The sequence below is a fragment of the Schistocerca piceifrons genome, chromosome 3 (genome assembly GCF_021461385.2).
Source record: "Schistocerca piceifrons isolate TAMUIC-IGC-003096 chromosome 3, iqSchPice1.1, whole genome shotgun sequence".
In the NCBI taxonomy this organism is placed as follows: domain Eukaryota; kingdom Metazoa; phylum Arthropoda; class Insecta; order Orthoptera; family Acrididae; genus Schistocerca; species Schistocerca piceifrons.
Window position 1 is genome coordinate 58,273,626 of NC_060140.1, and position 27,017 is coordinate 58,300,642.

Consider the following 27,017-nt stretch of genomic DNA (forward strand, 5'->3'; position numbering starts at 1 on the left):
TTGATTCTTTTGTAAAGCCTGTACTACAAATGTTATCTGTATTATTATGTTTTAATGATGTATTTTGTACCTTTCTAATTGTATCCTTTTGTTGTTAATTTATAATTGTATAGACACCAGTTCATCAAATTAAGTTGCATTTCACTGCACACTGTTTCTGTTGGTCATAGTATATGCACAATAGATGAGAAGTTAGGACTGTTAATGTTTGCACGTGTGTTAATAATGCAGCAAGGGACTGGATAACAGCATTGCTGGTTCTAAGGACAGATCCAAAAACTTTTTGAGTGCACAAGTGGTGGTTATGGACTTGCTATATTATCCGCAAGACTCTTCAATGGTGATTGTGCACCTGCACAGTGACAACAGATGGCTGCTGGCCATCTCTACAAGGACTACAGTGGGTCTGCATCTTTGATGACGCACCAATACCATTATTTCTACAAGGACTGCAGTGGGTCTGCACCTCTGGTGGCCCACCAATACCGTAATCTCTACCAGGTGTACAGTGGGTTGCTCTGTGATGACCTACCTACCAATATTCTTCAAAACGTCGAATGACTCTGCTGTGGATTTGCTCTGTTGTGGCCCATTACCTGTCAGCATGTCGAGAGTCAGCACTGTCTTTCATTGGAAGGACAACACTACTTCTTCAAGACTGCATGGAAATCCACTACTTCCGTGTACATTTTCTTTTACTGCTCAGACTTTGAGAAAAACACTGCTATTTTACTGTGATGAATGATCAGGACTGTATTTATGGACTGTGAGAAAATTTTAGCTTTTGACCACCATTGTATCAATAAGTGTGTGCATATGATTTCTTTGTTATTGTAATTGAGATAATTTTTTTAACAAATATTTATTAGCCACTGCCTGAAACAATTTGTAAAATGTTTTGTGGGAAGCATGGGGGCTATGTAAGTGGGCTGTCTAGGTTTTTATATTGGTAACGCCACGTACCGCTCTGTATGAAAATCACTGGCTGTGCTGTGTGCAGTTTGTGGCTGGGTGGCATTGTTGTAATACTCGCTATTGTAGTGTTGCGCTGTTGGCTGTTAACAGCGCGTAGCGTTGCGCAGTTGGAGGTGAGCTGTCAGTAGTGGTGGATGTGGGGAGAGAAATAACGGAGTTTTGAAATTTGTAAGACTGGATGTCATGAACTGCTATATATATTATGACTTCTGATGACTATTAAGGTAAATACATTGTTTGTTCTCTATTAAATATTTCATTTGCTAACGATGCCTATCAGTAGTTAGTGCCTTTCGTAGTTTGAATCTTTTATTTAGCTGGCAGTAGTGGCGCTCGATGTATTGCAGTAGTTCGAGTAACCAAGATTTTTGTGAGGTAAGTGATTTGTGAAACGTATAGGTTAATGTTCGTCAGGGCCATTCTTTTGTAGGGAATGTTAGTCAGATTGCGTTGCGCTAAAAAATATTGTGTGTCAGTTTAAGCACAGTCTTGTACAATTTTTCAAAGGGGGCGTTTCAAGTTATTTGTTTTGGTGTAGTATATGTGATTAATTGTCTACACTGAAAAAAAAATTAAAATTAATAAATAACTGCAAACAGAATGCAGAGTTGGTATGGATGCTGTAAGCATACGACATACGACAAGTGTTGCTCATGTCATCGTATGTAAATACTAATAAGGATGTTCGTAATCTGTTAAATACAATATTAGGCACTCTGCTGACATTTCTATTATGTTTGCTTCAGTTTCAATTTAGGCTTTACTGAAGAGCGCAATTTGAATTTTAATGTTTTTGCAGAAGGTACAGTTTTCTTGTCAGTCAATGATAGACATGCTTTTCATATCATATTTTTTCCTTAAGACATTGGCTAAGAAACTCAGTTTTTAATACAAACGTAAATATGGATAGAAGTTTCTTATGTCTTGGTGACGATAGGAAGTAAGCTTTAGATGCTCACATTTTTGAAGGCATTTCTGCCATTTTTAAATAAATTTCACATGTTTTTCTGTTAGACATTCAATAGTGGCACTTAGGCACATAATAAAATTTTGATGGGATGTCATTGTAAAGGTATGAATGCTGTATTTGAGTGGGAGCTGAGAAGGTATTTACTTATTCTGATGTTGGCTAGGTGTAAATCCTTTCCAAATCCGCAAAAAAAAAAGCAGTTCTGTGATAGAAATTCGTCTTACACACTAAGAGATAGATGGTTTAAAATTTTTATTCGTACGTATGACTTACTACCCATGAAGTAAGACATACTCCCTATAAAAATTCTTTAAACGGGAGTATGATGAAAAGCGGCAAAGCTTCCCATGTTTATAATTAAAGGAGATAATTGCTTCTAAAATCAGTCATTAGTTTATTGCAATACATGAAGTGTGATATAGGTGAATTATTGTGTCATTAAGCGTCCGTAAGGGCCTAAGATTCTTCCCCCCCCCCAGAGGATTAGCGACAGGCATACATCAACACGCTGTGAAGGGAAGCCGTGAACATTTGCATTTCTGCCCGAGGCAGCGGAAACTACAAACTTAGAGCGAAAAACAGTTTTCTCCCGATTCTGGGTAACACAGACACAGTGGCAAGTTGAATAGCAACAGCACAACTTGGGTGTGCCAGAATCTCAAGTGCCTCGGGGAATTTTGGCCGTTTCCCGCTAGCAGAACACCTGGAAACGTAGCGGCAATACTTAAAGGGAGAAGTCTTGCTTTATGTGTATACTCCGTCTCACATAGAGTATGGCTCTCTTTTCCTCGCGGAATGCGACGGCAAGGAGGGAGAAAACTTTGAAAGGGACCTCTTCATTGGCAAGAATCTAATGTTAGCTTTGAAAAATAATACGAGCTACGTACTTTGCGGAAGGGCGGAGACAAGACGGTGGAGGGGAGCGGCTCTCTCTCTCCAGGTGCGAGGAGCGCACTAGTATGGGGTATTCCGAATATTGCTTCTGAGGAGGCTGTTGTTCACTCTTGTCTGCTTCCGTGGTGTCGCAAGGGTTCTCTTCTCGCTTGCCATGAGACAATGCACTTTGCATTCGTCGCAAACAGCGTAGAGAGCAAGGTATGTTGGATTCAAGCAGGCGAGCTCCACTCACTGTGTGCGTTACCAAGAGCTCAGGATCACAGTTTGATTTACTACATGACGATGACAGTAGTACTGTTAGAACAGTTTTGAGCTTAGTTTAATACAGTTTCACGTAGGTTTGCAATTGCAGGTGGACGCATACCATCGTCCAGTAATGATAACTTCCAGTAGCAGGTTTCGGTCACTACTTTCAGCGTAGGGCATGTTAGACGCTATCAAGTACGTCGCAGGCAGAGTCTTGTTGCAGCCGTACGCAATGAGCCGATTCCACCGCCACACCGACCACGCTATGAACATGGTAACACAGAAAACGCCCCCTTTCCTAGCTTCGCATTCTTCTTTCGCTTTCTTCAATTTCCTTGCAATGTGTTAGATGCTCATAAAGACGCAAGCCACAGTATTCACCGTTTGCCCGCTAAGAGAGTCATATGTTCAGCTGTTTTTTTTCTTTTTATTCCTTCCTCATTTATTACAACAGGTCAACCCGTCTCGTGTAATTTATTTATATGTTAAATTTGAATGAAGTCATACAATGCTCATGTTAAAAGGCAAATACCAGGGCAGACACCTTTTATAATTCACTTGTTAAGAGCTAATGGTGTCAATTAAATATATATATATATATATAGTTCTACGTATCTGGCGACCCAAATTTTTTTATTTTTCTTTATCATTATTTGAATGATTTGTGAGTGTATGTTTAACGAATTTGTTAAAATTTCATTAATGGTTGCATATGCAGTTTAATGCAGTTTCACTGAATAAACCACGTATATGTTCAAGAGCACTTCTTGCATTTCATTTATAGAATCTAAATAAAATTCACACCTCTTTCTCCCTCCCACACGAGGTATCTTGTAAACTCTGTTACATATTTTGAATGCTCAAAAATTCCTGCAGTGAAATAACAGTGCTGAGTGTCTATTATGCATTCATGCATAGTCTACTGCTGTGTGTTGTCTTATTTTGGAGTATTTCAAGTCTAGCAAAACACTCTTTTACTATTAAAAAATGAGCAATAAGAATTATAAAAGGGATACACCTAGGAAGTCCTGTACGGATATTTTCCAAGAACTGCATGTTATGAGTCTTCCATCTGTATACATCTATGAAAGTATACACTTTTGAAATCCCATCATTTCATTTCTTAGAACAGTGGTGAACATGACTACAAGACTAGACGCAGAACAGAAGAAGCCCAGTAACATAGTAGTGTAATATACTATCCCAATATTCTTTTTAGTATCCTTCGCTTAAGAATTAAGAAGATAATAGCTTATAAGTCAACCTTTTACAATGTTGATGAGAACATGAATTTTATAAATTCCAGGTCATTCATAAGACAAGTTAAAGGTAGCCATGTGTTTTGGGATATACTGGGCACAATGTAAGCTCAGAATTTCTTTGCCTAATCTATTTCGTTACCTGCATTACTTGTAACTGTGTCTATATGATTTGTTTCTGTTTATGTATTAATTATCTGTATGATTTGTATACAGACGAAATTATTTAAGTTTTTTGTGTAAACAATGTGCAAATCCTATATAATTGAATATAATGAAATGGATGATTTATAAGTATAGATATCCATATCAACAGTGCAAGATAGGAAAAAAAACACATTTTGAGGCACTAGATATTCGGTTTTGTGACGTCTTTTCGACACTGCTTACTTGAAATATTGTGAAGTGGAATTTGTTTTCTCCCTTTTGCAGCACATTCCATGAAACATATGGTTCACAAGTCTGTTAAATGTATTACAGGAGGACCCAGTTGTAAGGTAACGTGGTAAATACCTGTGATTAATTTCTGCCCTGATTGACCACTGACAAAGAACCATCCTGCACTACTAAAATCTACGTGCAGTGAATTATCTGAATACACGTTAATACTATGTAGCCCTAAGAGTCAAACACAAATTGTCAAGTTGTAATAAAACAATAAACAAATGAAGTACCCCACAAGACTGTCAAGGAATCCATTTGAATGAGAAAGATTATTCATGGAAAAGCTCGATTTATTATAATATAAACGTGAATGGAGTATGATGTTCCAACATAATTCAAAAGAAACATATATCAAATAAAACACCAGTAAATCACAAGTACGATAGTAGTTGTTGTTGACTGGCAAAGTTGGCTTTAAGGTTTGGATTTCTCTATGTGCTGTGTCCCTCTGTGAGTATGGAGGTCAATGCTATCTCAATGACCCTATCTTATATGACAGTGACGGTGCACCACTAAATTGTACGGCTGTTCTATGTGCATTATGTAAACAACTGGTTCTGCAGGTGGAAATAACACGCTGCTGAAGGTGTAAAGTAACACAGGAACTTACCGATGTGCTGAAGCTACAAATATGCTCACCATAAACAGCTGCCATCATTAATGAACCCCGTGCTCAGTGGTGCAGAAATCTGCCAGTCTGCGACCCAGGCGCCTGCCCTCAGACTCGAACTTCGCACTCGAGCTCAGTCTCTGCTTCCAGGTGAACTCTGTGGTCTATATTCCAGGCCGTAACTGAAAAAAGCTCCCCCTAGTTCTGCATCCCCTCATCTCCTAGAAAACACTTGCCGTGAAGCATTTCGAAAAATCTGAAACCGCTAACTGCACGTGGCAGGAGTTCCTTAAGGCAAATTTTGTAATCGAAAGTCTGTGCTTCGTCTCCTTCCAGGAGACGGCAGAAGAACCTTCCCCACTGAAGAGACTTGCCGCCATAAGTAACATCCTTGGTACATCTTGTAAAGTTACTATCTTATTTCCAGTCATAAAGCTTATTTTCAGTGTGCAAGGAAATCATTTAGCATGTGAACCAAAACATCTCAAACAATACTCCTGCAACAAATTGTCGATCAGCCAGTGGTGTGGGACCATCTGTGACTGAGAAGCATTTTACAATGACAGCAGAAACGGTTCTCTGAAAAAGGTTCTCGGTCATTTGGCCCAAAAACAACCTGCATATGCTGAAAAGGATTTTTCTCTCAACAGGGAACAATTTGTAGAGTGCCGCTCCATCCAGAGAGAGGGCCTGAAGGCTGTTAAATTCGATGGGAACAATATACCGTACTGTGTTAACAGAGGGCCACAGCTGGTGACTTGCGACTCCTCGTCGACTCGGCCCTTGCACAAACCTCGCCCTGTGAGTAATAGCAGCCACCAGCCCCTGCACGCTGCGTACCATTCCACCTGCAACCAGCCGCTACTGGCTTCGCAGAACTACAGCCCATTTAGTCGGTCCTGCACTACGACCAGCGCGTCTCTTCCCCTGAACGCACCACAGATCACAAAATCTTAGTCATCAGAAGGGAAAACCCGTCACCTCTTATTTAGTTAATAGCGCAGAAAGTATTTAATACACTACTGGCCATTAAAATGGCTACACCACGAAAGTGACATGCTACAGACGCGAAATTTAACCGACAAGAAGAAGTAGCTGTGATATGCAAATGATTAGCTTTTCACAGCATTCACACAGGGTTGGCGCCGGTGGCGACACCTACAACGTGCTGACATAAGGAAAGCTTCAAACCGATTTCTCACACACAAACAGCAGTTGACCAGCGCTGCCTGGTGAAACGTTGTTTTGATGCCTCGTGAAAGGAGGAGAAATGCGTACCATCAGGTTTACGAATTTTAAAAAGGTCTAATTGTAGCTTATCGCGACTGCGGTTTATCGTATCGCGACATTGCTGCTCGCGTTGGTCGAGATCCAATGACTGTTAGCAGAATATGGAATCGGTGGGTTCAGGAGGGTAATACGAAACGTCGTATTGGATCCCAACAGCCTCGTATCACTAGCAGTCGAGATGACAGGCATCTTATCCGCATGACTGTAACGGATCTTGCAGCCACGTCTCGATCGCTGACTCAACAGATAGGGACGTTTGCAAGACAACAACCACCTGCACGAACAGTTCGACGACGTTTACAGAAGCATGTACTATCAGCTCGGAGACCATGGCTGCGGTTACCATTGACGCTGCATCAAAGACAGGAGCACCTGCAATGGTGTACTCAACGACGAAGCTGGGTGCACGAATGGCAAAACGTCATTTTTTCGGATGAATCCAGGTCCTGTTTACAGCATCATGATGGTCGCATCCGTGTTTGGCGACATCACGGTGAACTCACATTGGAAGCGTGTATTCGTCATCGCCATACTGGCGTATCACCCGGCTTGATGGTATGGGGTATCATTGGTTACACGTCTCGGTCACCTCTTGTTCGCACTGACGGCACTTTGAACAGTGGACGTTACATTTAAGATGTGTTACGACCCGTGGCTCTACCCATCATTCGATCCCTGCGAAATCCTACATTTCAGCAGGGTAATGCACGACCGCATGTTCTAGGTTCTGTACGGGCCTTTCTGGATACAGAAAATGTTCGACTACTGCCCTGGCCAGCACATACTCCAGATCTCTCACCAGTTGAAAACTTCTGGTCAATGGTGGCCTAGCAACTGGCTCGTCACAATGCGGCAGTCACTACTCTTGACGATCTGTGGTATCGTGTTATAGCTGCATGGGCAGGTGTACCTGTACACGCCATCCAAGCTCTGTTTGACTCAATGCCCAGGCGTATCAAGGCCGTAATTTCGGCCAGAGGTCCTTGTTCTGGGTACTGATTTCTCAGGATCCATGCACCCAAATTGCGTAAAAATGTAAACACATGTCAGTTCTAATATAATATATTTGACCAATGAATACTTGTTTATCATCGGCATTTCTTTTTGGTGAAGCAATTTTAAAGGCCAGTAGTGTATATTGCAACTAGATGGTGAGCCATATAGTACGCAATCTCTCTGAACCAATTTCATTAAACATCCTAACAGTTACAAAAATGAGAGGGAGGAAGCTCTCAGGAATGGCCATCCTTCAGTATTGTAACCAACATATAGAGCACACCGTTTCCGACAGGTATGAACCATGCTGTAAAATTCTGTTACTTCTACGTTATGTATCTTGCGTGTCCACAAAATTTTAACAGCATTTTGTCGTAGACCATGATACTCTTGGATACCACACGTATTCCTTATCATATTACTGCTCTCCAGTATGCTTGTCCAGTCTTGTTCCCTAGAAATAAAAACCTTTCTCCAAGTTCTGAAAGTACTTTGATGCTAAAAGGGTAGTTATCCTCCTTCGTACTGTTCAACCGCCATTTTGACTTGCAAAATATATTCCACATTCCATTATAAATTGCCTTCCCTTTGTTGTGAAATATCTGTCATCCATTCGGCACTAGTAACACTATCGTTCATTACGTATACAGACGCACTGACTATATATATATTTGTTGTTCTTTTCTTGAAAGAAAATGACCTGCCCAAAACGATACATATTCACCAAATTTGTTGAGGAACAGATCATAAACAAAAATTCATTTCAGCTCTCAAGTATTCAATACCGCGGAAAGCATTTTACATATTTCCAATTAGAGTTCATTCTACGTTTGAATAAAGTTGAGAAATACTGTTTTACCATTACATCAACATAGCGAGAGGTAAATGCACAGTACGGCGTATAACAATGTCTATCGTGTCTCAGTGTGACCAACGTCTGTGAGAGAAAGCAAACGCCAATATGATGTAAAAATATACTTTTTAAATTTTAATCATTTCGGTTTGTTGTATCTAAGCGAAATCAGACATAAAATTTTATTAATCATCGCTTTGATGTGTTGCTCTGTCTCACTGCTCTCACTTGCCGAATCACAGGTTAAGTATCAAAGCGTTTCGGTAATTTGTCTTGTTTATAACAACTTTTCGTTCATCATTGTTCTTACATCTAGAAATTCTGTTCAACTGAGAACATCCGCAACGAACCATAAAAAAAAACTTCTAGTCGGAGACGAAATTAAAATTTTGTCGCCCTTTCATACGGCTCGATATTGTTGCTCATAACACAGGCAGATCTCTGGTTATAGACTAAACATCCTGACTTACTATATGGGAAAGAATTTCTTTTCCTTTGCATCTACATTCAGTAGTATTTGAAAACTGGATCAGTCAAAGATTATGCCATGTTGAGGTTGCCTGCTAGAGCATCATTCCTTTCGAAAATGCAAGGTCGGCAAGCAACGTGTAAAGTGTTCCAGTAAATGTGTCATAGAGAAACATATTCTTAGTCCATCAGGTCAACCAGAAAAATGTTTTTCCAGGAGGTGAATTGACGCAGCTGTGTGAATCTCATTACAAAATATTGATCAATGTCTTCGTATTTATTTTTTAAAGTCAAGGACTCGTCAGTCATCTCCTGAACTACAAACAACCACAGCGTAGGTATAGATACAGGGGTACGGAATTTAGCGTTCTACGTTCTTAGTGGGGATTATCATTAATGCCATTTCAGACAAACTATGTGTAGATCTCACCACTTTTAAATATTGTTGTTGAAATTTTTACAGGGAAACGACCGCAGAAATACAGAAATTTTGTTTTCAAAGCTGTAAGTTTATATTGGTAAGAAGGGTCCACTTTCATGTTCGCTACAGATATGTGAGTGTTCTCTTCCACTTTCCTGCAGACGTTTAATCATCCAATTGTATTGACGTTTTTATCTACGTACTGGTAATGATGATGCAGTTCACATTTACGCAGATTACGTATCATTCTCAACAGTGTTATTCTTTGGGGACATGTGACGCTCTCACATGTTTTTAGTATCTCCATTTCGCTATTACGTCTGTTTCGAAATGTTCCTTGTAATTCGAAACACAGTTTACATTAAATGTTAGTAATTAGAAATATACTGGTTTCGATCAACTGTATGCAGAAATGTGGCACGTTTTTGTAGTATCAAGTTAGTATGAAGTTCTCGTACTATTTGTAAAACAATCTTTGAAGGAATGACCAAAACCACAAATGTTTTTAATTTATTTCGAAGATTTTAAGTTCTTAGTTTTTAGCATTGGAGGGCAGCGTGGAGGGTAAAAATCGTAGAGGGAGACCAAGAGATGAATACACTAAGCAGATTCAGAAGGATGTAGGTTGCAGTAGGTACTGGGAGATGAAGAAGCTTGCACAGGATAGAGTAGCATGGAGAGCTGCATCAAACCAGTCTCAGGACTGAAGACCACAACAACAACAACAACAGTTTTTAACTATCTTTCTCATTTTTCTTTCACGCATTTGTCAATTTTTTTTCATAAAATACTTCTCATCTGTCACAGTTGTCATCTACTTTACTGTTGTGAATCTAATATTGATCCAAAATACTTTTTTTTCCAAAGCATGAAGACGCAAAAAAATGTTAGACAAATTTGTGGCTTTCCATTGTGTACCATCTATCCATGAAGCTGGATATCATATTACCAAGCTATAACCACAATATTTACACACAAAAAGGGCTGTTACTTTAGTTGGTATTGCCACAGGTGGGTGCAACGTTCCATTTATGAGTCTGAAGGGGGAGGCGCGATAGCATCGCCTAAGGCCTTTCTCCCACAACTAGCAGCAGACCCTGAACGCCGTTCCCGAGGCGATCGATGCCACCCATTTTACCTTAAATGAAATGAGATGAAGAGATTACAGCGACCGCCGAGGCACACAGATAGTCATTTAGCGTCGCGCTCCGTGACTAAAATACAACAGGAAGCGGCCTCAGGTCGGAACGGTGAATTGTGGGATGCAATTGTCGTCTGAGAGGTAGCGTTATGTGAGAAAGAGGTCGACGACAAGAATTACATAAACATAGCAATCTTCAAAACTTAGATGTTCTTTGTGCTTCTGAGAGGAGGTATTAATAGTCCCTAGCGATGATTACTATGAGATATTTATGAAGCGGAAACTAAATTTCCTTCGAATGATGTAATAACTTTGCGATATAAACAGTACTGTCTTTGCCGATGTTTCTGTTAACCATCGTCTTTCGTATCGATGTTGAAGTGTAAAACTATTCCTAATTAATGTTTTTGGGATCAGTCCAAATGTCGATGTACTAACTCTCTTCTGTAATTGGGTCTTTGTTTCAGTTCCACGCAAATGTTCACATGTTATACTGTTCTTCCAAATACGCCATCCTATGTCGTCCTCTGCCTTCTTTCCCTAGTACTTTCTCTATCGAAAATGTACGTTATAACATGTTCCATAAATTTTATATTTCTCTCCTCCACTTCCTTTTAATAATCTTCTCTCTTTACTGACTTCCCTCAAAACTTTCAGGTTAGTTTTCCCTCCATCCAGCTCTTTATTGACGTTTTCTGCCGTATCTATATCTCAGATTCTGTTCCAATTTACCCAAAATCCTAGTTATACTTCCTTATGGCAGTGTACTCCATACATAAGACTTTGCAAACGATTATCTGATATCTATTGAAAGGTGGCTACACTGAGCCACTGTGCCAGAGATTGCGCCAAAGAGTATTATTCTGCCGCCTCCACGGTGCTTGTCGAGAGCTCGTAGAAGTCAGTGCCTGTTAAGAACTCGTAGCAGTCAGTACTTGTTAAGATCTCGTAGCAGAGAGTGTTTGTTGAGATGTGCTAGTAGGCAGTGCTTGCTGAGATGTGATATTGGAGAGTTCTGATTGAGATGTGATAGTAGAGAATCGGTGTAGAAATATATATTGTAAGGATTAGAGTGATTTTCATCAATATAAATGAGGTAAACTCCGTTTCCTTTTTTTCTCATTATTTCAGTGTCCTAAATAATGCGTCATTACAGGTTCAGTCAACAAAGCATCTGGCGTGTGTTCTTGTATTAGAGTTTAATTCTGCTTTCTTTACGCAATTATAGTATTTGTAATTTTCTTTTATCACGTCAGTAAAATTGGTATTTAAAAATTCTTGTCTTGCAGAAGAACCGTGCCAGATGTGCGTTGAGTCATACACTCCTGGAAATTGAAATAAGAACACCGTGAATTCATTGTCCCAGGAAGGGGAAACTTTATTGACACATTCCTGGGGTCAGATACATCACATGATCACACTGACAGAACCACAGGCACATAGACACAGGCAACAGAGCATGCACAATGTCTGCACTAGTACAGTGTATATCCACCTTTCTCAGCAATGCAGGCTGCTATTCTCCCATGGAGACGATCGTAGAGACGCTGGATGTAGTCCTGTGGAACAGCTTGCCATGCCGTTTCCACCTGGCGCCTCAGTTGGACCAGCGTTCGTGCTGGACGTGCAGACCGCGTGAGACGACGCTTCATCTAGTCCCAAACATGCTCAATGGGGGACAGATCCGGAGATCTTGCTGGCCAGGGTAGTTGACTTACACCTTCTAGAGCACGTTGGGTGGCACGGGATACATGCGGACGTGCATTGTCCTGTTGGAACAGCAAGTTCCCTTGCCGGTCTAGGAATGGTAGAACGATGGGTTCGATGACGGTTTGGATGTACCGTGCACTATTCAGTGTCCCCTCGACGATCACCAGTGGTGTACGGCCAGTGTAGGAGATCGCTCCCCACACCATGATGCCGGGTGTTGGCCCTGTGTGCCTCGGTCGTATGCAGTCCTGATTGTGGCGCTCACCTGCACGGCGCCAAACACGCATACGACCATCATTGGCACCAAGGCAGAAGCGACTCTCATCGCTGAAGACGACACGTCTCCATTCGTCCCTCCATTCACGCCTGTCGCGACACCACTGGAGGCGGGCTGCACGATGTTGGGGCGTGAGCGGAAGACGGCCTAACGGTGTGCGGGACCGTAGCCCAGCTTCATGGAGACGGTTGCGAATGGTCCTCGCCGATACCCCAGGAGCAACAGTGTCCCTAATTTGCTGGGAAGTGGCGGTGCGGTCCCCTACGGCACTGCGTAGGATCCTACGGTCTTGGCGTGCATCCGTGCGTCGCTGCGGTCCGGTCCCAGGTCGACGGGCACGTCCACCTTCTGCCGACCACTGGCGACAACATCGATGTACTGTGGAGACCTCACGCCCCACGTGTTGAGCAATTCGGCGGTACGTCCACCCGGCCTCCCGCATGCCCACTATATGCCCTCGCTCGAAGTCCGTCAACTGCACATACGGTTCACGTCCACGCTGTCGCGGCATGCTACCAGTGTTAAAGACTGCGATGGAGCTCCGTATGCCACGGCAAACTGGCTGACACTGACGGCGGCGGTGCACAAACGCTGCGCAGCTAGCGCCATTCGACGGCCAACACCGCGGTTCCTGGTGTGTCCGCTGTGCCGTGCGTGTGATCATTGCTTGTACAGCCCTCTCGCAGTGTCCGGAGCAAGTATGGTGGGTCTGACACACCGGCGTCAATGTGTTCTTTTTTCCATTTCCAGGAGTGTACTTCCACATACAGAACAGTTATACTTGTGCTTTGGTTTAGTAGGTTTTATAGTTGCTGGGGACTTAATTAATTAACTGTGTTAACGAGAATTTCCATTTCATTCTTTGTTGTTGTTCTTTGCAGTCAGATAGCGTAATAATACTAGTCAGGGCCAACCGTTTACGAAACAGCGTAATCGGACATACAGCTACTAAAAACTAAAAATATTTTCAATCATATTTAATTAAGCCCCCATGCACGTGGCGCCCGCTGCTTCGGATCGACCCTTGGATTCTTCTGATTGTAAAAATAGTAGATGGTAGTATTGTTGTAGTAATTTGTAGTTAGTAGTTGTAGTCTATTTTGCATGTGTAGATTTGGTAATTGTCATTCTTCTAATGGTATTTTTTCTCAGAATTTGATTTGTTGTCTTGTTTACGCGTTTGACAATCTAGTGCAATTATGTCAATTGTTTGTTAATCGTGTTTGAGGGAAACATTTCATGTTAATGGTATTGTTGGAGATAAGGAGTCATTGTGTGTAATTTTCGTACAGTGGCGAATTTTTTGTATGATTTGTAAATGATTACGCGATCTATGAAAAAGGCGAAAATGATGAATAGTGAGAATGATGAAATTGTTGACATGGCGAACTCGCCAACACAGGACAACAGTATGATGAATAATGGAGTTGAAAACAATTTAATAAGTCGGGAAAAAAGTCCGGAACCATTTCAAAATTTTTCTCAATCAGAAAATTCACAGAATACGAGATTAACGACAGAAGATTCTGTAATAGTATCGAACAAAGATAGCTTTACAGCTATGACGAAAGAAGACGATTTCGCGGGAAACGTTAAGGGTGAAAAGAGTTTCGAACCAGTTACTATGGAGCAGTTGATGGGTGCTATATTAAATTTGGGATCACGAATGGAAACGCTGTTAGATTCACAGTTAGGAACAATTAAAACAGAGATAGGAACAATTAGAACTGAGATGAAAGCAATGACAACACGGTTATGCTCAAAAATAGGAACAATTGAAACAGAAATAGGAACAATTAAAACCGAAATGAAAGCAGTGGGATCACAGTTACGATCTGAATTAGAAACTTGTATGGGAACAATGGAAACACAGTTAGGCTCACGAACAGGGACATGTTTCAAATACATGAAAGACGAATCAAATAAAGAAATTAGAGAAGAAGTACAACCGATTTTGAAGGCTCACAATAATAGCTTAATTTCAACAGAAATCAGACAAGAGGAACAGGGCAGGGAACAGGAAGAAAAAGATCGCGTGATTGTACAGAAATTTTCAGAGTTAAATTTACAATGTGCACACGATAAGAAAGAAATACTTGAGAGAATCGAGGAATCCGTACCAAACGACAGAATAAATAACTTAACGCAACAGTATGAACAGTTCACTACTAAATGGGACAATACTGAAACCCGAGTCGCGACATTTACAGAAGACGTAAATAAACAGAAAGAACAATTAAGTGACTCATCGGAAAGAGTTGAGGAGATCTCAGATAAATTGACAAGTGTTAGTTTAGCAGAAGGGTTTGAAGAAAATAATTTGTTTCATTTACGTGATGCAACAAGAGAGCGCCAGGCGCGCGAACTTGACAATAATCGTCATTGGGACTGGGACAGACGCGGTAGGTCTTTGTCGCCACGAGGCGAAAATTTTGACTATAAACACTTTTTGACTGTTCAGAAATTTAAGATCTTTTGCAATTCTAAGAACGACATACATCCATGTTCATGGTCAGGTCAATTTGCGTACGCACTTCCGCCAAAGTTGCCACTAAGCCACAAACTAGAAATTATGTGCAGCTATTAAAGTCCTCAGTGGATTCACTACTCTAAGTGAATATGTGCCGTAGCGAGCATAGGGCCCCGAGCTGTAGTGGTGCTATTTCCCTTTTAGTTTTCTGCACCGCTGCCTACTCTTTTACTATTCTTTGCATCTGTCAAAACAACTCTTCGACTATCAATCTATCTAGTGAGTAAGTAAACAATAACCTGATATGACTAATTTACCCAAAAGTGACTTCGGAAATTACCGTTTGGACTTACTACATTTTCTGCAGCATTCATTCGTAGTTTAAACGAAATTTTACCTGTTTATCTTCGTGACAAAATTACTTCATATGTTGACGATATTCTTATTGCTAAACATTCTTGGAGTGAGCACAACAAAATTTTGGATTCATTGTTACGTATTTTTGCAAGAGTTGGCATTACTGTGAACTTAGAAAAATCTGAATTTGGTCGTTCTCAGGTGAAATTTCCCGGTCACATTATTTCTACAGAAGGTATTCTTCCTGATCCAGAAAAATTAGACGCTATTCGTAACTATGCTGTTCCTACCACGAAACGTGATGTTCGTAGCTTCCTTGGTGTCTGTAATTTTCTTAGACGCTTTGTTAGATTGGACGATTTGGCCACACCTCGTTTATGTGAACTATCTGGAAAGAAATCTAATTGGTGTTGGGATGAGGAAGCTCAGTCAGAATTTGAACAGCTTCGTGATGCTTTAGTTGCTGCTCCACTTCTTTCACATCCGGATCTATCTAAAGATTTTTGTTTGGCGACGGACTCATCATACAAGGGCCTAGGTGCACATTTATTTCAAGAGATAGAAGAAGACGGCGTTGTAGTCCAGAAAACTATTGCATTTGGAAGTCGTGTTCTTTCTAAATCAGAAAAGAATTATTCGATTACGGAACTTGAAGCTTTGGCTGTTGTTTGGGCTTTCACAAAATTTCGCACATTTTTGTTTGGCAGACATACTAAGGTTTACACCGATCATCGAGCTCTGGAATTCCTTATGTCAACAAAATTATCTCATGGCAGATTGTCACGATGGACGTTGTACCTACAGGAATTTGATTTTAGTATTGTTTACATACAGGGTTCTTCAAATATTGTTGCCGATGCTTTATCACATGCACCTATGGGTTTGAAACAAAGTGCTGAAGAGGACTGCATAGAAAACAATTATTGTTTGATGTATATTCAAGGTGTTGCGTTTGAGAACTTTATTTCGTCTTCGCTCCAGGACATCGCTAAGGAGCAAAATAAGGATCCAATCTGGAAGGACATTAAGGAGAAGTGGAGGAGAAAGGAAAGCGTAGCGATTAGACAGCATTATTTAGTCTACAATGACATTCTTTTTAAACGAAAATCGGTCGACAACTTTGTTTGGTTAGTTTGTATTCCTGATGAGTGGGTTAATAAGCTGATTTGGTATACGCATTTCAGTTATGCACACTTTGGTCCCAGAAAATGCTTTCATAAATTACGAGAAAATTGTTACTTCAGTAATATGGAAAAACGTATTCGATCTGTTCTGGCCAAATGCAAATAATGTCAAAAGGCTAAGCCGCCAACAGTTTCTCACAGAGCACCGTTGTTTCCTATCATTCCAGCGAAAAAGGAGATGGCTGCAGTCGATTTGTTCGGTCCAGTGGTTCGTTCTACTAATGGTTTTGCGTACATTTTCGTAGCAGTGGAGTTGACGTCAAAATATGTGTGTTTTACACCTTTACGCAAAGCAACAGTTCGTTCAGTATCTAACGCTTTCATCAAACATTTTCTTAAAGAAGTTGGTCATGTTGATAAGGTTATATCAGATAATGGATCACAGTATCGCTCTAAAATTTGGCTTCGTATTCTACAGCGTCGTAAAATTAAACCAATTTTCATTTCACTTTTTCACCCTCAATCTAACGCTTCAGAGAGATGGATGAAGGAAATCAATAAATTGTGTCGACTTTATTGTCATCAGAATCACAGAACGTGGGATCAGTATCTTCATATTTTTCAAAACATTCTGAATGAACTTTCTAATGATTCAACTTCTTTACCGCCATTACTGATATTAAAAAACAAACCACCGACAAATCGCATATCTGAAATCGTTCCTTTTCCGCCTACACGGAAACTGCGGCATTCTGAAGTTGTGAACATGGCTCTGCAAAATATTGCATCTGCGGCTGCTAGAAGAGAGAAATCAGCTAAGCGTCCTGGTCGTTCAAAAATCTTGTCAGTTGGCAAAAAAGTGTTAATTAAGTCTCATCGTTTGTCGCACAAAGGAAAAGGCTTGTGTCGCAAATTTTTTCTGCTTTATAACGGTCCATATAGAATTCGTAAAATTATTCATGATAACACTGTCGAAGTAGAAACTCTTAAATAACGACGCTCTAAAGGAATACATCATATATCTAACGTAAAAAATTTTGTGGAATGACATACTTTTGAGAAACTAACAGCTACATGTAAACACGCAGAGAGTACAAGGATACCGCGCTGTGTTTTGGCGGCGGCACAAACTCAAAGCAACAGTCAAGTCTGCGCGCCGCACAAGGCAGTCGTTGACCGCTAACAATTGCCTCCTACGTCACGCGCCTACAGCTGATCGAGCGCTCAGTGCGAATGCACTGACAGCCGTAAACAAATACACAGTTTAATTTCTCCGATTAAATTCAGTATAAAGCTATAGTGACTTGATGAATTATGTTATTAACATTCAGTATTTTCCAGGATACGGTTCTATAAAATATTTAAGAACTTCAGGTAAATTCTGTATGTCTCCGATGTTAAGAGGACTTGCTATCGAGAAAATTTCAGAAAGAATGTAATTTCGAAGAAGAAACTAATAAACTAAAAAGGTAACTATTAATTGAGTTTATTTTTCAGGTAACATATTTCCACTTAGGTACGTACTTTAGACGTAATTTGCTGCTCGCGATTACGTGATTCATACTTTGTGCTAATTTCATGTTCTATGAATATACGTGTGAAGCAGCGTGCTTGCGTACATTTGCTGATTTATGTCAATGTTTTATTAATGAACAGGATTGTTATTTGTATATATTATGCATCGCTTGGCTGCACTGCTTTTTCACTGATGTCATATTTTTTTTATTATGTGCCTGCTGTGCTTATTTATTTAAATTATAATTGTCACCTGATTAGTTGTGCTGATATGTATGTAAGTTATACTTTGTGATTTATCTGCTTGCGCCTTCATGTTTACTTATTAAGTTTACATATGAACACTTATTTGCTTATGCTGATATGATGCTAATGACCTGTTGCTGCTATGCGTATGGATTGCATATTGATACATTTCTGTTGTTTTCATAACTACTCTTTAATTTGGTATATAGCAATGCTGATGTACAGTGTACGAATATAGAGTTTAGGTCACACTATTGGATTAATTATAGATTGTTCGCTTGGCAGAGCCTCGTTGTAGGAATTGTGCTGCATCCACTTCTTGACATTCTGTTCTCTACTGGTATATTTACTCGCTAGTGCTTGTTTAGCTTACGCTCAGTGCCTTATATTTTTAAGATAAGAAAATGAACTGCTATAATTCGACGAACGACATTGGTACAAAGAACTTTCTTGAAGTCACATGAGCTGGAGGTTTTATGGAAGCTGTATAAATTTATGCTAATAGGAAGGAAGCTAACGACATGACATACCGAAACTAGGTTTAGACCATTAACAATTATTACACTGTATTTTTCGCAAGCAATTGAAATAGGAAGTGACACTTGACACAAAGAAATACTCCACATGTTTGCTTCTGTTTGCCATAATTCTTCAAGTGGTGTACACACTGTGAAATATTATGATCATTCACACTCCGTAATCGTACTTAATTACTGAGAGTTATTCGAACTAAGTCTGTTAGAGGTCATGCATGCATTTCTTTTGTTTATAATTCATAATGAGTAGAAGATTTGGGTCAGATGGATTACACAGAGGTTGTGTGTTGGCAATGTGTCTTCGGATTGTATGGGATGATGAACTGAAGTTTGCAGTAGGATTTTATCTGTACTTGTTCGAGGAGACTGACTAGAGGAAAGAGTTGTTATGGAAGTGAAATGATATTGGCAATAAGGTTTATATGTATCGACGTATTGAAGAGGTATTATTGAGGTATTGAGATTATATGAAGTTGATGATTATTGGAGTTTTTGTGGACAAGAGGTAAGGTAAATGATATTGGTAATAAGGTTTATATGTATCGATGTATTGAAGAGGTATTATTGAGGTATTGAGATTATGTGATGCTGATGATTATTGGAGTTTTGGTGGATAAGAGGTGAAGTAAGTGAGGTGCATATTTTTTTTGTTGGTCTATATGGAACAAGGAGGATGAAGATAGCAGACTAGAACACTAAAGTGGAAGGAAGATTGTCTACACACTTTGTTAAATCAATAAGCAGTACATTTTTTTTTTTTTGAAGGGAGGAAGTATTTGCATATCTTGGCTCACTGACAGTTGTTCAACAACAGTACATTTGATATGGCTTGGCAAACATTGGTCTTGACATGATGACTATGACGTTGACCTAACTATTATTGACTGTTATACATTGCTGCCACTACTACTTGATACACATGATGAACATCAGATTTTGACAGAATTACATTTACACAGGTAACACCATTCAATTACACAGTAGTACTTAATGTGGATGAAAGATGAATGAGTGCGTTTTGTGTGTTTTCCTTTCCTAATCCTACCCACCTATCTCGTAAATATTATTTTATTTGTTTGTTGTGGCTTGCACTGACACCCATAAATATTATAGGTTTACTGATATTTGAGTTTTTGTAATAGTTAATATGAAAATTATCTGACATCATTTGTGTGTTTGTTATGATTTGTATGTTTAGTGTAAAAGCATTTGTATGTGCATTCAAACTATTGTTCATGCCTGAACTGTCTGATTAGTGAGGGTAAATATTATGAACTGTTACCTGCACTTTTTCAACATAATGTGAGACACTTAGGAATGTTTAATTTCTGCTGATGAACTGTGTGATCAGTGATAGTGAATATCATGGACTGCTCTCTGGACCTGCTCATCATTGCTAGGTGCAACTGATGGACTACTTGTATGGAAATGAAGTCACTTGTTGCTGTCTGCACCTACTCAACATTGCTGGGTGCCATTGTTAGAACTGCTTCTACTGAAATAATGTCACTTGTTGCTGTCTGCACCTACTCAACATTGCTGGGTGGAATTGATGGACTGCTTCTACTGAAATGATGTCACTTGTTGGTGTCTGCACCTGCTCAACATTGCTGGGTGCAAATGATGGACTGCTTCTACTGAAATGATGTCACTTGTTGGTGTCTGCACCTGCTCTCAACATTGCTGGGTGCAACTGATGGACTGCTTCTACTGAAATGATGTCACTTGTTGGTGTCTGCACCTGCTCAACATTGCTGGGTGCAACTGATGGACTGCTTCTACTGAAATGATGTCACTTGTTGGTGTCTGCACCTGCTCAACATTACTGGGTGCCACAGATGGAACTGCTTCTACTGAAATGATGTCACTTGTTGCTGTCTGCACCTGCTCAACATTGCTGGGTCCAACTGATGGACTGTTTCTACTGAAATGATGTCACTTGTTGGTGTCTGCACCTGCTCTCAACATTGCTGGGTGCAACTGATGGACTGTTTCTGCTGAAATGATGTCACATGTCACTTGTTGGTGTTTTCACCTGTTGACCATTGCTGGGCTGGAATTATCAACTATTTGTTTTTTTTTTAACAATTAAAAGTATTTTATGTGAACTTTTGTATAAACTGATTTTTTGTGTATTGTGCAAACTATTATGTAAAGCCACATGTATGAAAAGAATTTGTATTGCCTACTGTATTTTATATATTAGGTTATTGAAAGGTCAGTGCAAAGCCAAAATTTTAACTAATTATGTGATATTTAGGTATTAATATTATCTTTTATTTTTGTCTGTATTTTTGTGGACGAATTTGGTGGTATTTTCACCACCAATGCTGGCAAAAATACCATCAAATTCTGGCCTGTGGAGGAGGGGCATATGAAAGGTGGCTACGCTGAGCCACTGCGCCAGAGATTGCGCCAAAGAGTATTATTCTGCCGCCTCCACAGTGCTTGTCGAGAGCTCGTAGAAGTCAGTGCCTGTTAAGAACTCGTAGAAGTCAGTGCCTGTTAAGATCTCGTAGCAGTCAGTACTTGTTAAGATCTCGTAGCAGAGAGTGTTTGTTGAGATGTGCTAGTAGGCAGTGCTTGCTGAGATGTGATATTGGAGAGTTCTGGTTGAGATGTGATAGTAGAGAATCGGTGTAGAGATATATTGTAAGGATTAGAGTGATTTTCATCAATATAAATGAGGTAAACTCCGTTTCCTTTTTTTCTCATTATTTCAGTGTCCTAAATAATGCGTCATTACAGGTTCAGTCAACAAAGCATCTGGCGTGTGTTCTTGTATTAGAGTTTAATTCTGCTTTCTTTACGCAATTATAGTATTTGTAATTTTCTTTTATCACGTCAGTAAAATTGGTATTTAAAAATTCTTGTCTTGTTGAAGAAGAACCGTGCCAGATGTGCGTTGAGTCATACTTCCACATACAGAACAGTTATACTTGTGCTTTGGTTTAGTAGGTTTTATAGTTGCTGGGGACTTAATTAATTAACTGTGTTAACGAAAATTTCCATTTCATTCTTTGTTGTTGTTCTTTGCAGTCAGATAGCGTAATAATACTAGTCAGGGCCAACCGTTTACGAAACAGCGTAATCGGACATACAGCTACTAAAAACTAAAAATATTTTCAATCATATTTAATTAAGCCCCCATGCACTATATTCATACAGATGTTTTTCTCAATCATAAATTTCTGTTTTGCCAATTCAGTCCACCTCCTTCAAGCGTCTATTATGTTTTTGTTAAACTATCATGGTAACATAATTGTTTCACCTGATCAGTCCTGTCGTAATCAATTTTTAATCGCTTTAAATTTCTTACATATTTTGCCATAGTTCAATTACTTTCGTTTTGCTTTTGTTCTTTTTTGATTTCCATTGCTTACAATTGTCTGACAGGACTTCCAGCATTTTATTCATTCCATTTTCGGAGACTGCAGCTATTACAATAACATCAGTAAATCTGATACAACGTATCCCACCACAACTGACTATTATTCCATTTACCTTTTCCTGTGGTGATTCCTCAATGAACACATTAAATAAATACGGAAGTGGGAGACATTTCTTTCTTAAACACCTATCCGAATTTTGGCCTGTCCCTATATCTTATTAATGTTTTCTTGTGCTAAAGCTCTGATACAGTATTCTTCCTGTCCACTTCTGTTTTATTCATAGCTATAAAAATAGCTGCCTGTTCACACTGCAAAAATATTTTTCTAACTGAGCGAATGTAAGAAAAGTCCATCCATTCATATCCATTATTCTCGCCAATAGTACATGCCGGGCCAAAAATGTTTCTCTTGTTCCTCTGCTATCCCTATGTAAAAACAGATCTTCTCCAGCATGCTTTTACATCTAATCCTTTTTTAATCCTGCTTTTAATTGTATTAATGTGTATTTTTAAGGCATCTCATAACATTGATTGTGTTCTATAATTGGTGGAGTTAACTTTCGTTCCTGCGATGCATGAACAGTTTTGGCGTAATTACTGTCTTTCGTACCTGTCATTTACTACTCTGGTGTACAAAATGCACATTCAGTACAACAGTTTCAGATCCAACTAAAATGTTTTATGGCTTTTACTCTCTCGTGATTTTACGACAAATGTCATCACCATTGAGTCACTCTTCTCTCTAATTGTCTATCAGTTATTCAATTATCGGAAACTCACTCATTTTTCCCTACGTTAACCATTTTAAACTCCTAAAAATAATGGAAACACTGAGTAAAATATCGCCAATTGGTATCTATTGTGATCTTTCCAAGCTGTTTGTGCAGATCATACTACTCTTTCGGAGAAACTCAAGTTTTGTGGAACACATGGCTTTTCACATTACTGATTTTAACTACCCTTAACACGCATAAAGCTAAAAACTGTACTGAACAATTCAAACAATACTGGGTGGGTAGAAAATTTTGCTGATTTGGAAAAAATAACAATGTAAATCCCTGAGGCACCAATTTTTGGTCCACTTCTCATCCATATATATGTTAAGCGACGTTCTGCTTAACATTCATCAACCAGAATTGGTGCTATTTGGAGACAATACTAGTATAAAAGTAATTCCCATTACATAGAAAGCCACATAAGAAATTTTTTATGATGTTTTTCTAAGAATTATTAAATGATGCCGTGAAAATGGGCTATCCCAGAATTTTGAGACAACACAGTTTGCTCAGTTCTGCACAAAAATGTAGCCATACCTCCATCTGATGTAACACGTGAAAAGGAATGAGTAAATAAGGTGTAATGCTCCACCATTTTGTTTGTACATATAAAAAGTTGAATTGGAGGAAAAATATTGCTGAAAATTTGAATCAATTAAGTCCATCTACTTCTGCACATTATGTGACGGCTAGTCTTGGAAGTAAACATACCAACCTGCTAACACTTTCAGCAGTATTCCACTGAATAATGTGGTATGGAGTAATTTTCTGTGCCAACTCACTACCGAGAAAGGATTGGTTCCGCAAAGGCGAACAGTATCAATGATATGTTGTGTTCACCGGCAGTTGTTACGGAGGCATTTTAACTGCACCGTCACAGTAAATACATTCGCTGTTGATATTTGTCTAAAATATTCTATAAGAGTTTGAGAAGAACAGTCATCTCCATACTTACAACACTATCGGAAGAAATGACGTTTATTGCCTATTCTTAAAAATGTCAGTGGGTCAGAAAGAATTTCAGTAAGCAGTGACAAACATTTTGGTCATTTGCACAAAAAAACAAAATGTCTAATAGACCTCAAATTATTTCCCCTGGGCAGCTCCTTCTATTCCAAGGACGAAAATAAGGCGTTCAATAATGTTAACACTAATGTTGTATACACATCTTAGAAATAGACGTATTACACTTTATTGCATTAAAAGATTCGCTCAGTTAGTCTACGGAACGTATAGCGAACTAAGTTTGAATATAAAGTATAACAAATGGGAAATATTTGCCATTCATAAGCTAGGTTTCTGATAAAGATGCAGATGAAGCATGTGTATATTTTTCATGTGCAGCACATCCACAATTCATAAACTGCCATTCCTCTTGATACGATTTCACAAAAGCATTGTATTAATCCTTTTTTGTATGAAATTGAAGAAGAAAGAAAACCTGTTTTGTGGTTCACCAGGACTCATAGAACAACATTCGGTAACAGAAATGAAAGATTTCTGTATTTCAGCAGGACTCATAGCACATAGCAGCCAGCTCGGACATTGTCCCATGCGAGCTCTGAAAAAAAGTAATTAAGCGTAAATCGGATCTAACGGGTTTACATGTGACCTCATCAAGGTATTTAGTCGTGTTTTAATGGATTCCAGTTCTGAACGATGAACAAATGTCATGCACTCCGAATAAAGGTTGAAAAAGAAAGGAAAAAACTGAGTACAATGGATTCCATTCAAGTAATTATTGCTATCAGTTACTGTAGGCCTAATATGTGGTAGAAAAGTTTTGAGTTCACGCACCTTCAAACGAAAGTGTGTAACAGTAGGTATGACATGGTTGTGTTAGTGGCAAATGTTCCTTTCGGTGCGACGCTATCAATACGACGCCACAGATGCCGCGAAAGTGCTGCAAGAACGTAGTTTAAGTGTTCATTAAGCACTGCCACATTCAAAGAAACAGCAATAAGATCATTTCTGTACATACATTTATCTGTTGATAAATAATGGCAACTCTATAACTGTGTAAATTACGATAGCTAATTGGATTTACAGCCCTTCAATTGAGTCTTGGTAGTCTTTGAAGATTTTACAAACAATGAAAAAAAAATGGAGCTATAGAGATGATGCGTTACGTTCTACATCTGCACCTACAATGTGATCAAAAGTATCCGGACACCCCCAAAAACATACGTTTTTCATATTAGGTGCTTTGTGCTGCCACATACTGCCAGGTACTCCGTATTAGCAACCTCAGTAGTCATTAGATATAGTGACAGAGCAGAATGGGGCGCTCCGTGGAACTCACGGGCTTCGAACATCGTCTGGTGACTGGGTGCCACTTGTGTCACACGCCTGTACACGAGACTTCCATACTTCTAAACACCGCTAGGTCCACTATATCCGATGTGTTAGTGAAGCGGAAACGTGAAGGGACACGTACGGCACAAAAGCGTACAGCCCGACTTCGTGTGTTGACTGACAGACACCGCCAACAGTTGACGAGGATCGTTATGTGTAATAGGCAGACATCTATCCAGACCGTCACACAGGAATTCCAAACTGCATCAGGATCCGCTGCAAGTACTATGACAGTCAGGCGGGAGGTGAGAAAACTTGCATTTCATGGTCGAGCGGTTGCTCATAAGTGACTCGTCACGCCGGTAAATGCCAAACAACGCCTCGCTTGTGGTAAGGAGCGTAAATAATGGGTGATTCAACATTGAAAAAACATTGTGTGGAGTGACGAATAACGGTACACAAAGTAGCGATCCGATGGCAGGGTGTGGGTATGAGGAGTATCAACTGAACGTCATCTGCCAGCGTGTCTATCCCCAACAGCAAAATTCGGAGGCAGTGGTGCTATGGTTTGGTCGTGTTTTTCATGGAGGGCCCTTGCACCCCATGTTGGTTTGCGTGGCACTATCGCAGCACATTGATGCTGTAAGCATTGTCTTGCTTCTCACTATTGAAGAGCAAATCGAGGATGGCGATTGCATCTTACAACACGATCGAGAAACTGTTCGTAATGCACTGCCTGAGGCGGAGTAGTTACACGAAAATAACACCCCTGTAATGGACTAGCCTGCACAGAGTCCTCACTTGAATCCTATAGAACATCTTTGCGATGTTTTCAAACGCCGACTTTGTGCCAGGCATCACAGACCGACATCGATACCTCTCCTCAGTGCAGCACTTCGTGAAGAATGGGTTGCCATTGCCCAAGAAACCTTCCAGCACCCGAATGAACGTATGCCTGCGACAGTGGAAGCTTTCATCAAGGCTAAGGATGCGGCAACACCATACTGAATTCCAGCATTACCGATGGAAGGTGCCATGAACTAGTAAGTCGTTTTCAGCCAGGTGTCCGGATACTTTTGATCACATAGTGTACATCTACGTGTACACTAAGCAAGCCCTCTTACCGTGTGCGGCGGAGGGTACTTTTGGTTCCACTATCTAATCTCCCCTTTGCTGTGAGGAGAATGACTGTCGGTAAAGCTCCATGCGAATGCGAACTTCCCTAAATTTCTCATCATGGTTATTTCACGAGACAAAAGGGAAGAGGTAGTTTGTTGTACGATTCTTCATGGAATGTACGCTTTATGTGTGTCAGCAGCGTACCTTCTCGTCACGCACAACGTATTTGTTGTAGCGTTTGCCACTCGAGTTTGTTCACCACCTCTGTAACGAATCAGATTTGTCGATGGATTCAGGTCTTCCTTGCAGTTACAGCTCAACATGTTTTTCTTGACGGATCAAAAGTTGCCATTGTTTCGGGAGTACTTCTAGGGACTGTAATGGGCCCGGTACTGTTTAGCCGGCCGAAGTGGCCGTGCGGTTAAAGGCGCTGCAGTCTGGAACCGCAAGACCGCTACGGTCGCAGGTTCGAATCCTGCCTCGGGCATGGATGTTTGTGATGTCTTTAGGTTAGTTAGGTTTAACTAGTTCTAAGTTCTAGGGGACTAATGACCTCAGCAGTTGAGTCCCATAGTGCTCAGAGCCATTTGAACCAACCCGTTACTGTTTATAGTTTAGTTTAATGACGCAG